The sequence below is a fragment of the Triticum dicoccoides genome, chromosome 4A (genome assembly GCF_002162155.2).
Source record: "Triticum dicoccoides isolate Atlit2015 ecotype Zavitan chromosome 4A, WEW_v2.0, whole genome shotgun sequence".
NCBI lineage: Eukaryota > Viridiplantae > Streptophyta > Magnoliopsida > Poales > Poaceae > Triticum > Triticum dicoccoides.
In genome coordinates, this window is record NC_041386.1 from 681,409,321 (window position 1) to 681,424,752 (window position 15,432).

The 15,432-nt window shown below is 47.0% G+C and overlaps 1 protein-coding gene across 1 annotated transcript in view; it reads left to right on the plus strand.

Moving 5' to 3' along the window:
• The window catches only part of LOC119284079, a 53,388-nt gene that overhangs the window by 37,120 nt on the left and 836 nt on the right, over window positions 1-15,432 (plus strand). The window lies entirely within an intron of this gene.

The following is a 15,432-nucleotide window of genomic DNA, read 5'->3' on the forward strand; positions in this document are numbered from 1 at the left end:
AGGTTAAGCTTACCGAATTCCTCACGGAGAAGTGGTTGGCCTTGCTGCAACATGAGATTGTTGCAATAAGATTTACGGCTTAGAGCATCGGCCATGACATTGGCTTTGCCTGGGGTGTAGGTAATCCCTAGATCATAATCTGTGATTAACTCCAACCAACGTCTTTGCCTAAGGTTCAGATCCGGTTGGGTGAAGATATACTTGAGACTCTGGTGATCGGTGTAGATCTCGCAACGTTTACCAAGGAGGTAATGTCGCCAGGTCTTGAGTGCATAGACTACGGCTGCAAGCTCTAGATCATGTGTAGGATAATTCTCCTCATGTGGATGCAACTGTCGGGATGCATAGGCAATCACATGACGATCCTGCATAAGAATGCAACCTAGTCCCTGTCGTGAGGCGTCGCAGTAGATAATAAAGTCTTTAGTGAAATCCGGTGGCACAAGTATGGGAGCAGAAGTCAGGCGTCTTTTCAGCTCCTGAAAACTGTACTCACACTGTGGGGACCACTCGAACTTTTTATCTTTCTTGAGAAGTTCCGTGAGGGGTTTGGCTACTTTGGAGAAGTTTTCAACAAAGCGGCGACAATAGCTGGCTAGACCAAGGAAACTCCTAACTTGTTTAATAGTCTCAGGTGGAGTCCAATCGAGAACGGCTTGAACTCTCTCGGGATTGACAGCAATGCCCTTACCAGAGATTACGTGGCCTAAGTAGGTCACTTCTGGCAACCAAAATTCACACTTGGAGAACTTGGCATAAAGGCGGTGTTCTCTGAGTTTTTCTAAAACAAGTCTAAGATGTTCGGCATGCTCTTCCTCGTTCTTCGAGTAAATAAGAATATCATCGAGGTAAACCACGACGAACTTATCTAAGTACTCCATGAAGATCGAGTTCATCAAGCGGGAGAATGTGGCTGGGGCGTTGGTTAGGCCAAAGGACATGACGGTGTACTCATACTGGCCATAACGAGTGACAAAAGCTGTCTTGGGAATGTCCCCGTTTCTGATCTTGATTTGGTGGTATCCTAACCTTAAATCCATCTTGGAGAAGACTGAGGATCCAGCGAGCTGATCATACAGGTCGTTGATCCTGGGGAGCGGATACTTGTTCTTTATCGTGACCAAATTAACGGGACGATAATCAACGACCATCCGGTCCGTACCGTCTTTCTTCTTGACAAAGAGGACGGGGCAAGCCCAAGGAGAAGAACTAGGACGGATGAAACCCTTTTGCAAGGACTCATCGAGTTGTTTCTTAAGCTCGGCTAGTTCTAAGGGTGCCATCTTGTAAGGTCTCCGGGAGATTGGAGCTGTTCCTGGGATAAGATCTATGACAAACTCTACTTATCTGTCAGGTGGAACACCTGGCAGTTCCTCTGGAAAGACATCCGGAAAGTCACGGACTACCGGGATATCTTCAAGGTCTGGAAGAGGGCTGGCATTAAGAGAATAGAGCTGACGCTTTGCAACTCTAGTGGAGACGGTGACTATCTTGCCAGATGGGTGTGTAAGCTGAACAGATCTTGTGTAGCAATCAATCTTGGCATGATGAGCTGTCATCCAGTCCATACCCAAGATGATGTTAATATCTGAGGACTTGAGGGCTACAAGCGATGCAAGGAATACAAGTCTATCAACAAGGATTTCATTACCATGGCTGATTCTGGTGGTCTGCCATCTAGACCCTGGGGTTTGGATTTCAAGCGGAGTTGGCATATCACAAAATGACATGTCGTGCAAACGAGCATAGCCTTCAGAAATGAAGGAGTGAGATGCTCCAGTATCGAATAGAACTGATGCTGGGTGACAATTGACAAGGAGTGTACCAAGAACGACATCCGGATCATCATGAGCGTCTTTAGCTGAGACGTGACGCACACGTCCACGTTCAGTGGAATCTGACTTGGCACTGATCATCTTGCGTGATGGCTTAATACGGCCAACAGTCTTCTCGGGCTGGGGTGGAGCATAACTAGTCTGAGAGCAGTCACGTGCATAGTGTCCTGGCTTCCCGCATGTGAAGCAAGTCCCTGAGGTTGGACGGGGACCCGCACTAACAAGCGGTCTACCAGTAGGCCTGGGTGGAACATACGACTGAGCTGGGGAAGGCACCACATAGGACGGCCTCGGTGCATAACCGGAAGGAAGAGCAGAGTTTGAAACCCAAATCCGGCGTTTCTGGGAACTAGAACCGGAGGAAGATCCCAAATCACGGGTGTGCTTACGAGACTCCTCGTAAGTAAGTTGAGCTGTCTCTGCATTGATGGCCTTGTTCACAAGGGCTTGGAATGTATCACAATGATGCAGGTGGAGATCACGACGCAACTTGGGGTTGAGACCCTTCCGGAACCTAGCCTGCTTCTTAGCATCCGTGGACACTTCTTCTGTGGCATAACGGGCGAGGTTCTCGAACTCTCTGCTATAAGCATCAACAGCCAACTTACTCTGGGTGAAACTACAGAACTCCTCTCTCTTGCGATCAAGGAGGGCTTGGGGAATGTGATGCTCGCGAAAAGCCTCAGTGAAATCCTTCCAGGTAGGAATCTGGCCAGCTGGAAGCATAGCCTCATAGTTCTGCCACCAAAGACTAGCAGGACCTTCCAGGTGATATGTGGCATAAGTGACCTTGTCATCTTCAGCTACGTTCGCGGAACGCAGCTTATGGGTGATGCTACGGAGCCAGTCATCTGCATCGAGTGGCTCGATGGAATGATGAAAGGTAGGTGGGTGCAAACGAATGAAGTCATGAATGGTCACAGACTTGTTGGACTGATGTGCGGTGTTCTCCTCGATACGTGCCAACAAGTGGTTGGACTCACGCTTGTTCCTTTCCATCTTTAGCATGAACTCTGTCAACGAAGGCTGGTCGGGAGGATCCTCATCCCTACCATCTCCGTGATTCTGGTTACGAGCAACGGAACTTCGCTTGGCTGATGACATCCTGAGAAATGAATCAAGGACGGAATCAGCAACAACTAAGGACTGTAGAATGTGGGACAAGGAATTAGTATCACTCGAACTCCTAGGGAAAATCCGGCAGCATAACGGCAGTAAAATGCTCAGAATGAGACATCCTACTAGAAATGGGGTAGTAACATACTTATCATCATCACTCAAGGTTCTGAGATAGTACTAACCAGACTACACCGGAAGTACTCGAAACTGGGGTATGACTCTGATCAACCAATCCTATGGAACTACGGAGTAGTACACGTGATCCTGATAGACGGAGGAGAAGCCTAGTTCCTTAACCCCGTCGGAAAGATAGGATGACTCAGATCAGAAGGCCATGAGGTAAAGGAGTAAAAAGAGCCTTACGTTCCATCCCACAATCAATTCCCTTACATAACTAAAGAATTTCTAGACTCAACTTCGACCAGAATGGCTTGGTAATCCTACAGGCAGTCAGGCTCTGATACCAACGCTGTCAGGACCCCGACTCGATGCCACATCGATCTAGCATGTAACACCTCATATCGCTTTGCGGCCTCACGCACGGTATCCCCACGGGTGTCGCCTTACCTTTGCCCGGGACCGTTTGCGCATTTTGGCACACGTATATGATGGTGTCGCTAGCATCCATATGATAAAGAGCCCGGGCTGACATGGCTAGTCGTAAACTCAAAGTGGCACTAACTTACAGGGACAAGCATCCATGACCCAGCATCGAACGTGTCGGTCATCAACGAGTGAATCCAGGCTGTAGCACTGGGCTAACAGGACTCCGGTGAACCGGGCTGTAGCGGGCTAGCAGGACTCCGGTATTCATCGCGTGACATTTCCCCGAAGGGACAGACACAGGATCGAAGAAGGACACATGCCGGCCTGCCTAAGTGTTCCGGAGCAGTAGCAAGCTACCAGGGCTCAGTGGAAGCACTAGGAGACATTTCCCGGTAAGAGAGGCTACTAAGGATAAACAACTAGAGAGTCAGATCCCACACATAGCAATACACATTACACGTACGCATAACATGCAAGTATGTGCTGTACAACATGGCATCACAGCATAACTCAACAACTCATATAGATAAAGGCTCAGAAGAGCCGTCATAGCATATATTGCAAACAGGGGTCACAAGACCCATCATACAGAGCATACAAGCAACAAGCGGAAGCATTACATGTCTGGGTACAGACATCTACAAAAGAAAAAGGCTGAGGAGCCTGACTATCTACAACATCCGATCAAGATCGTAGCTGAGGTACTAGCTACTAGTCGAAGTCCACGAGAACACTAGTAAGACCGAAGTCTCAGCTGCAAAAACATAAATAAAGCAACATGAGTACAAAGGTACTCAGCAAGACTTACATCAGATCCTATCATACATGCACTTGTATCAAGAGGGTAACGTGGGGTTTAGTTGCAGCAAGCCAGCTTTGACTCTGTGGCTATCCTGTTCTACGACTACCAGAAACTCTGGAGGTGAAACAACGTACACGAGTCCACTAATCACCACACAATACACTACTATGGATTCGTCCCCGTCTCCCTACGAGAAGGCCATCCATAGCACTCACACTTGTCTTGAGCATTTTATAGTATCCACTTCAAGTTGTCTATGTACCATGTAAGCATCCAAGAAGTCCATAACCGCGGACCCGGCTATTCGAATAGATCATGTTAACCCTGCAGGGGTGTACTTCTTCACACACGCTCTCGCCACTTACCGCCATGTACACGTCGTGTATCTCGGCAACCTTCAAGCGGAAGCCTGGCGAGGGTGTCGGCCACGACCTGACTAACCACACAAGACTCTAGTCCAGGTTTATCGCCTATTCGGGTTCCATCCGCAAGGAGATCCGGCCGGGGTGTCACTCACGGCCCCAAACGATGTGAGCAGGGTTCCCGAGCCCACCAACCGGGTGCCACTCGGTACACCGTGCCACGTGTGCCTAGTCTGTCCCAAGCCCACCCTGCCGGGTGCCACTTGGTAGAAAAATAGCACTACCTACAAACACCAGAAACTAGTTGCGACTCCTGGACAGAGATCAAGTTGGTTAATAAGTCGAGAGGGCTTGGAGCGCCCGGAGCCCAATGTGTGGTAGTATCGAGTCATTGGACAACATACACAGAACTCAGGGCTTAAGGACGGTTCCAGTGAGACAACCCACCATGTACTCCTACATGGCCTCTCACCGCTACCTTTACCAAATCGTGTTCACACACTTCACTCTCAGCATCAGAACATATCGTGACACTCCAATTCATTCCCAATGAATCAGACCTGACACAACTCTAAGCAATAGCAGGCATAGCATGGTAGGAACACATCAGTGGCTTCAATCAACTCCTACACATGCTAGTGGGTTTCAACTATTTACTGTGGCAATGACAGGTCATGCAGAGAAATGGGTTCAACTACCGCAGCACAAAGTAGCAGATGAATCGTTGTTGTCCTAATGCAATAACTGAGAGCAGGAGCGAGAGAGTAGGGTTTTATCAAAATGAACAAGGGGGTTTGCTTGCCTGGTAAAACAACAAGGAAGGCACTGCTTCACGGACAGGTACTCTGGAACGTCTCCGGAGTAGGACCTATCGAGAAGGACGGTGCCGGCAATCAAAACACAATCATATGCAACAATATGATGCATGAACATGGCATGTAGATGTGATGCTGTTGAGCTAATGCAACTAGTGTTCACTTGGTTTGAAGTCCATTTGAACCAAAGGTTCAAATGCATTTCTAAATTAAGTCTCTTATATATGCCATAATGTGTTTTCCCATATTCAGCATGTATAAGTTTGTTTTTCATGCATGAAACTAGTACAGATGGAAAGATGGCATTTTTCTGATAATTTTTCATATATAAATTATTTCAATCTGAGCTACGGTTGAATTGTTATGAATTTTTGAAGTTTAAAACATTTTCTGGATTTTCTGAATTATTTTAATTCCAGAAAATATATACTGCGCCAGCATGACGTCAGCACGACGTCAACGGGTCAACGCGGCTGTCCAGGGTCAAACCTGACGTGTGGGTCCCACACGTCAGTGACACTGGGGTTAACCCCGAGTCAAACCCGGGCTGACTAGCTTTGACTAAACCCTGGGCCCACTGGTCAGCGTCAGTAGGTGAGGGATTAGTGACTAATTAGCTAAGCCACGTCAGCCCGCCGGAGTTCTGGCCGGCGGCGACCATTAGCGCGGTGGCGACTCGCCGGACTTGCGTTACAGACGGCGTTTGATCGCGAGAAGACCACCGGGGCGTAGCCCGTCTTCGTCCGCAACCAGGGGAGCTGGTTGGGGGGCTGCGGGGGCGCCGGAGCAAGCTTGCGGCGGCGGCCGGGGTTCGGGCGCGAGCGGGATCGGGCTGCGGGTTACGGGGAGGCCACCTGAGGGGCCCGGCGGCACCCTCGTGGCACCAGGAACGCGGAGGGAGGCTTGGTTTGGGCGGAGGCGGGCCGAGGCGGCGGCGGCGACATGGACGGCGGCGAGGGGCTTCGGCCGTGGTGGGGAGCGGCGCTACGGCACGGGAACGGGAGGGAGAAGAGAGGGGAACGGTGGAGGAGCTCACTGGGAGGTCGAAGCACAGCTCAGTGGGCCTGGGGACGACCTAGACGGCGCGAATCGAAGACGAGGTCACCGGCGGCCGAAGGTTGAAGAAGAGCTCGAAGTCGACGCTGCAGGGCTTCCGGCGGGGCGTGGTTCGGTGAGGGGGGTCGAGGACGACGTCGCGGAGCTCGTGGGCTCTACGGAGGGGCGAGGGGACGGCGGGGAGCGCGTCGGTGGCGAGCTGCGGCGGCGGCAGTGCTTCGGGTGGGAGGGAGAGAGAGCAGGGGAAGAGGAGGAGGGCGAGGGAGAGTGAGAGCGGTGCGGGGCAGCTGCGTGGCTTCGTCCGGGGCATCGAGGGCGAGAGAAGGAAGCAGGAGGTGGCCAGCAGGGGGGGAGGTGGCGCGCGCGCGTGCCGGCGAGCGTCGGGCACACGCCCTCGTCCTTCTGTCCGAGGAGAGGGACGACAGAAGGCAGCGGGGGTGGGCTGGGCCGCCAGCTGGAGATGGGCCAGGTAAGTGGCCCAGGTAAGTCTCTCTCCCCTTTTCTGTTTTCTTTTCTAATTTTCTGACATTTGTTTGATTTAATAACTATATTAAATCATTTAATTTTATTATGCCAATTTTTGTAGGGGCTAATGGTATTATTCCAGAGCTCTTGTATAATTGGCATAATTTTTGGACCATATTTCATATATATAGAAATATATTTCCAATGCAAATATTTATCGAATTAATCCAAATGGCCAAAATAATTATCCATGAGCTCCTAAAAATATTGTTTTGATTTTTATCTCTGTCCAATATTTTTAGAGGGCATCATGAGCATTTTCTTGGACCCTTTTGGAGAAATTTTTATTTAGGTCATTTAAAAAATGATTCTGAGGGTTCCACCAATCCTCATTTCAAATTTAAATGAAATTTAAATATGATGCACACATAGCTAGCTAGTCTAAGTCATACCAGACTAGGGATGTGACATAAGGCGAAAGCCGTCCACTATCGGACTGAGGACCAATGCGGCTGGTGCTCTAGCTGTTCGGAATTTAGGTTCGTCGCTGGCGTTGAAGGTGATAGCCGTGTCACTCCATGGATTTGCTGTTGCTACTTGGTAGACTTCGGCGAGGCCGCGGATTGTTCGTTTTCGCATGTTATTTGATGCGAAAGTCTCGAAGACTGTTAATACCGTACCGGTACTGCTGGGCTATTTGCCCGGGGCTAAAAAGCCTTCGCCACTTTTGGCCACCTGCCGTAGTATCTAACATGCTCGAAGGCTGTGTGTTGGAGTGGCGCCCTTCGTACTGTGGATTTTGCAGGGTCCGTTGAGCCAGCCCTCCAGTACGGTTCCATGCCCTTTAGGGGGTCTTTGCTTTTTGGTTTTTAACCCAAGTGCTTGAGTATGGCGCACACTTTTACTTCGGACTAGGGTTGTGGTCAAGGCCGGACTGTCCCAAAACCTAGTTTCGGTGTTCCTGGCACTCTCTACCGCATAGTATTTTGGTACGATAGTCGCTAGGTCGATGAAGCGTGTAACTTCGCGACGACTTATGGCGTTCATGATTCCCTTGTCCGTGCAATTGTTGCAGAAAATTGAAATCGCGCTTTCTTCGCAGTAGTCCTTTATCCTGTTCATAACCAGGAGGAATCTAGCCCAGTAATGATGTACTGTTTCATCGGGCTCTTGCCGTATTCGAGATAGATTGCTTGTGTTTGGGTGGGCGGGTGGAATCAAGTTCGGAACCCCGCACGATCTGAGGCTCAAAGGCCAAGAAGTTTCCGGATTTGGAAGCTTGACTTGCTGGATGCTTTCCAACTAATCTAGTCCGATGCCTGACTCTAAGTTCAGTATTTGATTAGCGTCCGTCCCTTCGCGGGAATCCGGCTTGGAGGGATCGGGAATCCGGACATAGTTGGTTTTCAACGTAGAAGAAGGGTTGCCGCATTGTTCCTCTACTACGACAACGTGGTGGGTGGCCTGAGGAGAGTTAATCTCTCTCAGATCGGGTTAAGCCCAATCTGATTGTAGTCTGTAGCGACTCCCAGGGCGGCGATGCGATCCAAGAGCTCGTTTACAGAGGAGAGCTCAATCGGATCTAACTGCTCGGCGAATTCTGGGCTGACGTGAAGATCGCTTTTGATGACCTGAGAGGTCATCGTCGGAGCGGTGGCCGAACAGGCGGTCATAAGAAAACCACCTAGCCGGACAGTTTGGCCGGCGGCCAAAGCTCTCTTGACGATGGTGCCGTCTTTAAAGACGGGAGAAGGCATCCTTCCTGATTGTGACGGCACAGAGGAACTCTCAATGAAAGCACCAATGTCGGTGTCAAAACCGGCGGATCTCGGGTAGGGGGTCCCGAACTGTGCGTCTAGGCGGATGGTAACAGGAGACGAGGGACACGATGTTTTTACCCAGGTTCGGGCCCTCTTGATGGAGGTAAAACCCTACGTCCTGCTTGCTTAATATTGATGATGTGGGTTACAAGAGTGGATCTACCACGAGATCAAGGAGGCTAAACCCTAGAAGCTAGCCTATGGTATGATTGTTGTTCGTCCTATGGACTAAAGCCATCCGGTTTATATAGACACCGGAGAGGGCTAGGGTTACACGGAGTCGGTTACAATGGTAGGAGATCTACATATCCGTATCGCCAAGCTTGCCTTCCACGCCAAGGAAAGTCCCATCCGGACACGGGACGAAGTCTTCAATCTTGTATCTTCATAGTCTTGGAGTCCGGCCGATGATGATAGTTCGGCTATCCGGACACCCTCTAGTCCGGGACTCCCTCAGTCCAGCTTTGAGCTTCTTCGCGGGCGTGACAACTTGTTTGCCATTCTACTTGAAGTTTCCCTTTTTTTTCCTTTGCCCTTTACTTGAAACTAGTGATCTTTGTCAATCATCAACACTTGATGCTCTTTCTTGATTTCTACCTTCGTCGATTTCAACATCATGAAGAGCTTGGGAATCGTTTATGCCATCCCTTGCATACTATAGTTCATCACGAAGTTCTAGTAACTTAGTGATGGTGACTAGAGAATTCTGTCAATCACTATCTTATCTGGAAGATTAACTCCCACTTGATTCAAGCGATTGAAGTACACAGACAATCTGAGCACATGCTCACTAGTTGAGTGATTCTCCTCCATCTTTTAGCTATAGAACTTGTTGGAGACTTCATATCTCTCAACTCGGGTATTTGCTTGAAATATCAACTTCAATTTCTGGAACATCTCATATGGTCCATGACGTTCAAAACGTCCTTGAAGTCCCGATTCTAAGCCGTTGAGCATGGTGCACTAAACTATCAAGTAGTCATCATATTGAGCTTAGCCAAACGTTCATAACGTCTCCATCTGCTCCTGCAATAGGTCTGTCACCTAGCGGTGCATTAAGGACATAATTCTTCTGTGCAGCAATGAGGATAAACCTCGGATCACGGATCCAATCCGCATCATTGCTACTAACATTTTTAACACAATTTTTCTCTAGGAACATATCAAAATAAACATATGAAAGCAACAACGCGAGCTATTGATCTATAACATAATTTGCAAAATACTACCAGGACTAAGTTCATGATAAATTTAAGTTCAATTAATCATATTACTTAAGAACTCCCACTTAGACAGACATCTCTCTAGTCATCTAAGTGATCACGTGATCCAAATCAACTAAACCATAACCGATCATCACGTGAGATGGAGTAGTTTTCAATTGTGAACATCACTATGTTGATCATATCTACTATATGATTCACGCTCGACCTTTCGGTCTCTGTGTTCCGAGGCCATATCTGCATATGCTAGGCTCGTCAAGTATAACATGAATATTCTGCGTGTGCAAAACTGGCTTGCACCCGTTGTAGATGGACGTAGAGCTTATCACACCTGATCATCACGTGGTGTCTGGGCACGACGAACTTTGGCAATGGTGCATATTCAGGGAGAATACTTCTTGATAATTTTTAGTGAGAGATCATCTTAAAATGCTACCGTCAAACAAAACAGAATAAGATGTATAACAGATAAACATCATATGCAATCAAAATATGTGACATGATATGGCCATGATCATCTTGCGCCTTTGATCTCCATCTCCAAAGTACTGTCATGATCTCTATCGTAACCGGCACGACACCATGATCTTCATCATCTTGATCTATATCAATGTGTTGTCACATGGTCGTCTCGCCAACTATTGCTCTTGCCACTATTTCTATCGCATAGCGATAAAGTAAAGCAATTATTTGGCACTTGCATCTTATGCAACAAAGAGACAACCATAGAGCTTCTGCCAGTTGCCGATAACTTCAACAAAACATGATCATCTCATACAACAACTTATATCTCATCACGTCTTGACCATATCACATCACAACATGCCCTGCAAAAACAAGTTAGACGTCCTCTACTTTGTTGTTGCAAGTTTTACGTGGCTGCTACGGGCTGAGCAAGAACCGTTCTTACCTACGCATCAAAACCACAACGATAGTTCGTCAAGTTGGTGTTGTTTTAACCTTCTCAAGGACCGGGCGTAGCCACACTCGGTTCAACTAAAGTTGGAGAAACTGACACCCGCTAGTCACTTGTGTGCAAAGCACGGCGGTAAAACCAGTCTCGCGTAAGCGTACGCGTAATGTCGGTCTGGGCCGCTTCATCCAACAATACCGCCGAACCAAAGTATGACATGCTGGTAAGCAGTATGACTTGTATCGCCCACAACTCACTTGTGTTCTACTCGTGCATATAACATCAACGCATAAAACCTAGGCTCGGATGCCACTGTTGGGGAACGTAGTAATTTCAAAATTTTCCTACGCACACACAAGATCATGGTGATGACATAGCAACGAGAGGGGAGAGTGTTGTCCACGTACCCTCGTAGACCGTAAGCGGAAGCGTTATCACAACGCGGTTGATATAGTCGTACGTCTTCACGACTCGACCGATCCAAGCACCGAACGTACGGCACCTCCGTGTTCAGCACACGTTCAGCTCGATGACGTTCCCCGGGCTCCAATCCAGCAAAGCGTCGGGGATGAGTTCTGTCAGCACGATGGCGTGGTCACGATGATGATGTTCTACCGGCGCAGGGCTTCTCCTAAACTCCACGACGATATGACCGAGGTGGAATATGGTGGAGGGGGGCACCGCACACGGCTAAGTAACGATCCGTAGATCAACTTGTGTGTCATGGGGTGCCCCCCTGCCCCCGTATATAAAGGAGCAAGGGGGAGGGGGCGGCCTTCCAAGGGAGGGCGCGCCAGGGAGGAGTCATACTCCCACCGGGAGTAGGATTCCCTCCTTTCCTAGTCCAACTAGGAGACCTTCCATGTAGTAGGAGTAGGAGAGAAGGAAAGGGAAGAGAGAAGGGAAGGAAGGAGGGGGTGCGGCCCCTCCCCCTAGTCCAATTCGGACTAGGCCTGGGGGGCGCGGCCTGCCCTAGGCAGCCCCTCTCTCTTTCCCGTATGGCCCAATAAGGCCCAATACTTCTCCCGGCGAATTCCCGTAACTCTCCGGTACTCCGAAAAATACCCGAATCACTCGGAACCTTTCCGAAGTCCGAATATAGTCGTCCAATATATCAATCTTTACGTCTTGACCATTTCGAGACTCCTCGTCATGTCCCCGATCTCATCTGGGACTCCGAACTCCTTCGGTACATCAAAACTCATAAATTCATAATATAACTGTCATCGAAACCTTAAGCGTGCGGACCCTACGGGTTCGAGAACTATGTAGACATGACCTAGAACTGTTTCCGGTCAATAACCAATAGTGGAACCTGGATGTTCATATTGGCTCCTACATATTCTACGAAGATCTTTATCGGTCAAACCGCATAACAACATACGTTGTTCCCTTTGTCATCGGTATGTTACTTGCCCGAGATTCGATCGTCGGTATCCAATACCTAGTTCAATCTTGTTACCGGCAAGTCTCTTTACTCGTTCCGTAATACATCATCCCACAACTAACTCATTAGTTGCAATGCTTGCAAGGCTTAAGTGATGTGTATTACCGAGAGGGCCAAGAGATACCTCTCCGACAATCGGAGTGACAAAACCTAATCTCGAAATATGCCAACCCAACATGTACCTTCGGAGACACCTGTAGAGCACCTTTATAATCACCCAGTTATGTTGTGATGTTTTGTAGCACACAAAGTGTTCCTCTGGTAAACGGGAGTTGCAGAATCTCATAGTCACAGGAACATGTATAAGTCATGAAGAAAGCAGTAGCAACATACTAAACGATCGTGTGCTAAGCTAACGGAATGGGTCAAGTCAATCACATGATTCTCCTAATGATGTGATCCCGTAGATCAAATGACAACTCTTTTTGTCCATGGCTAGGAAACTTAACCATCTTTGATTCATGAGCTAGTCAAGTAGAGGCATACTAGTGACACTATGTTTGTCTATGTATTCACACATGTATTATGTTTCCGGTTAATACAATTCTAGCATGAATAATAAACATTTATCATGAAATAAGGAAATAAATAATAACTTTATTATTGCCTCTAGGGCATATTTCCTTCAACTTATTACGTAGAATCTGCGCCCACGTGGCCTCTGACTCTACAGATAGCTTATACAGCCACTTGCTGAGAAGACATTTGTTCTTAACCTCAAGATTTTCGATACCTAGACCCCCTTGGTTTTTTGGTCGATAAATAATATCCCATTTAGCGAGTCTACATTTTGTTTTCAGGTCATCACTCTGCCAGAAGAAGCAGGATCGGTAGAAATTCAGTCTTTTCCGAACTCCAACTGGTACCTCGAAAAAAGACAAGAGAAACATAGGCATGCTCGTGAGTACCGAATTAATGAGAATTAATCGGCCCCCATATGACATTAGCTTGCCTTTCAGATACTCAATTTCCTTTCAAATCGATCCTCAATACACTTCCATTCTCTATTTGTTAGCCTACGATGGTGAATTGGTATACCCAAATATGAGAAAGGTAAAGCCCCCAGTTCACACCCGAAAAATTGTTTCTACGCCTCTTGTTCCTGTTTGGCTCTTCCGAAGCAGAACAATTCGCTTTTGTGGAAGTTACTCTTCAACCCGGTCAATTGTTCGAATAAGCATAACACCAGCTTCATGTTTCTCGCTTTTGCCAAGTCATGCTCCATGAAGATAATAGTATCATCAGCGTACTGTAGGATAGACACCCCTCCATCAACTAGATGAGGTACCAGGCCACCTCCTTGACCAGCATCCTTTGCCCTTCTTATTAGAATTGTCAACATGTCAACTACAATGTTGAACATAATAGGTGACATTGGATCTCCTTGTCTCAGACCCTTATGTGTTTGGCAGTAGTGACATATGTCATCATTCACTTTGATTCCAACACTACCTTTTTGCGTGAAAGATTCAATCTGGTGTCTCCAGGCCTGATGAAAATCTTTCATGCGCAATGCCTGTTGCAGAAAGGGTCATTTGACTTTATCGTACGCTTTTTCGAAATTCACTTTGAAAACTACCCCGTCTAGTTTTTTCGTATGGATTTCATGGAGCGTTTCATGAAGGACCACAACCCCTTCTAGGATGTTTCTGTCCAGCATGAAAGCGATTTGGATCGGCTGCACCACAGAGTGCGCAATCTGTGTGAGTCTATTAGTTCCAACCTTGATAAAATTTTTAAAACTAACATTAAGAAGACAGATATGCCCGAACTGCTCAATTCTCACAGCCTTTGTTTTCTTCAGGCTCTATTATCTTGCTTCTAATGCCCATGCTCATTCTAATTAATTGTTAGTATGTCAGTCATGTTATTTGGAGTTGTACATGGAAGAAATATTGTCAACCACATAAATAATGACATCTGGAGTTGTTGCCGTTTCATCCGTTGGAAACCATGTCCCATTCTTGCATTTATCTGTTATTAACCTACATGCTTAGCTTTACTGCTTTGCATGGGGTATATTGTGTAGCTTATCGCATACCACTTCTGCTTCGGTACACTAAATAAAAACAAGGACCGTGGACTGAAGGAAGAAATGCACTGAAGAAACCTATTTTTACAGTATCTTCTTCTTTTAGTTTTGCTACTAGGTGGTTACGTCATCTTCAATTGAGTTACGGAATGAGTGAAGACCAATGACTGCTAAAAGTAAAATGCAGAATATAGAGAGAATTCATGACCGGTGGTCCCCACATGCAAAAATGAGGAAAATGACACCCATTGTAATTTTTTTGGGATATATGCTTAAAAATACATCTGCCTGCCCTGTGATGCTACCGATTGGTTTGTTATACGTGCTGATAGCTTATTCTGATTAATTGCCTTTTTTTATGAAACACTCAGGATTCTTTTATTCAGCTGCCAACATATTACAATCATTTTGGATATATCTTGCAAGGAAAGGTGGAGTAGTTCCAGACCACTAGCTACACAAGTTCTCACAATTAACCTGTATTGCACATAAGTGGGCAGCAAAGTTAGCCTCACGTCTGACAAAAATCAATCTACAATCTAGTAACTGTGAGGCCATCTCTTGAGTCATGATGAAGGATTCCCATAATTTCACACCTGATGTTGACAAGCCTCCCAAAACTGTATCAAATTACCAAAGTATTTCCAAGTTCAACACCATCACAGTATGTGAGCGCTTACGACGACAGGTGTGACGACCGGATAATTAAGCTACAGTAATCCCACGCTAATGATGCCACGTCACCACGGTCACTGTTGTTAACCTCGCGATGATTCGAAACCGTTTCAAAATTCAAATTCAAATTAATGTCAACAATAAAAGTTTTTGAAAGTTAAAACAAAAAATGTTCGGGAGGTGCCATAATGTGCATATGTAAATATGGTGCAATAAACACATTTTTATAAAATGCCTAGATATTTTATAGTGGATGGAAACAAGAAAACAATTAAATAAAAAAAGCAGAACCTAACTAAAAAAACAAAAAAACAAAAACCTG